At 42.2% G+C, this 1,946-nt stretch overlaps 1 protein-coding gene across 6 annotated transcripts in view; it reads left to right on the plus strand.

Moving 5' to 3' along the window:
* Positions 1–1,946, plus strand: part of Atxn3 (ataxin 3) — a 42,725-nt gene that overhangs the window by 20,054 nt on the left and 20,725 nt on the right. The window lies entirely within an intron of this gene.

Genomic DNA, 1,946 nt, shown 5'->3' on the forward strand with positions numbered 1-1,946 from the left:
AGGGGAACGCTCATCCACTGCTGGTGGGGCTGCAAACTTGTTCAACCCCTATGGAAAGCAGCTTGGAGAACAGTTAAAAAACTACAAATGAACCTAACATTTGACCCAGTTATACCACTCCTTGGCATATTCCCAAAGAAATCCTATTGCAGAGACACATGTACATCCATGTTTGTTGCTCTTTTCACAATTGCTAAGAGATGGAAGCAACATAGTGTCCCTCAATTGACGAGTGGAAAATGAAAATGTGGTTCATTTATATGATGGAGTTTTACTCAGCAGTAAAGAAAGATGAAATCATGAAATTTGCAGGTAGGAAACAGGCATTAATAAGGGAGATATGGATAAAACTTTGGCTAGTTTAAGGGAGGGAGGAGGGAAGGGTATACAAGGAACCTAGGGGATAAAGGGAAAGAAGGTGCCTAAGAGAGGTAGGGCCATAGGAGAAGGGTATTATTAAGGGAGAAAGGGGGGAAATGGGGGCACCTTAAGTGGGAAAACTATGGTGGAGGAGTGAGACAATGTGAGAGATAAATAATGCCTAGCTAGTTTTGAAAACCAGAGGGGACCATATTACTCCTACAACCTACTGACAAATTATACATAGCACATCAAGAAATATATGTCTAGGTAAGGTTTATCTGAGAGCAACTGGTCTTTGCCCAAGATGGCACACAGTAATTAAAAGCACCAGACTGGTGAAACTAAACTGCTGGGCATGGTGGCTCACGCCTTTAATCCGGCAGAGGCAGGTGGATCTTTGTGAGTTCGAGGCCAGCCTGGTCTACATAGCCCTCCTAGGTCAACTAGTTCCAGTGGACTATGAGCATCTCTCAAAATGCCCTGTGATTGTGGTGTGTCACCTGTCCTCTTGATCAAGGAGGCTGAGGAGACCCCACCAGATGGACTTGAACCAGTATCCAGTCTATAAACAGGAGGGTCAACACAGAGAAATCACTTCCTCCATGCTTCCAAGCGAAGCCAATCATGGTCGAGCAGGACATTTGACTTATCTTCACATAGTTGGAACTGGTAAAAGAAAGGAGCCAGGGGCTCCTCCCAAGACTATGTGACCCCTGAGGAACAGATCCTCAAATGACCTTAAGAGTAAAAATAAATCGGTTTATCTGGACCAATTGTATGGCCTCAAGCACCCAAAGGAAAGTATAACCAAAGATTAAAAGGGCCAATATAATTTCTTAAGAGTCCATATGCATAGCTAAAGGCTATATAACAAGCAGCAATGCCAGACAGGCGATAACCTTCTTTTGAGTTGTTGGCCAGGGTGGCCAAAGAGACTCCCAGATAGTAACCCAGCGTAGAACCTAACCGATTGTGACTAGTAATAATCTGGTATATAGAGATTAGAAACGCATGTGCAAACATCTTAATGTCAATTGGACCCTCCTAAAACAAAGACTTCTAGATAGGTTGACTAGATTCACCAGATGGACAAGTAGTGGGGAATGGCTGGGGATGCCGACAGCATAGCAGAGAGTAGCAGGGATATCAGAGTCTAAGGGCTCTAGTGTGGGGAGGGATTCTATGGGAGGGTGCCGTCTAGGAAGTGGGGGTATTGTCGAATGAGGTAGTTTGGGATGTTCTGTGTAATATACACACAGAAATCAAATTTTTAAAAAATGTATTATATTTGAGGAGGAAGCATGGAAATTTGTGTCATGCTGATTAGTAGAGGTGATAAACAATATCATTGAAATCTGCCTGATGACTTTATAGACATACACAGGCACCAAGGATCTGATTATGACTAGTAATAATCAGATACAGATTAGAGATGCAAGCGCCAACATCTCAGTGTTAGTAGCAAAAACAATGAGTCTTTCTGCAAGGAAAAAATATACTCTAAAATGAAATGGAGATCTTTTTTAAAGGTTAAAAACTCATCCAATTTTATGTCTTACAGGGCTTATACTGAGTTCAATATT

Source organism: Nannospalax galili, unplaced genomic scaffold (assembly GCF_000622305.1).
Source record: "Nannospalax galili isolate Female #2095 unplaced genomic scaffold, S.galili_v1.0 scaffold107, whole genome shotgun sequence".
In the NCBI taxonomy this organism is placed as follows: domain Eukaryota; kingdom Metazoa; phylum Chordata; class Mammalia; order Rodentia; family Spalacidae; genus Nannospalax; species Nannospalax galili.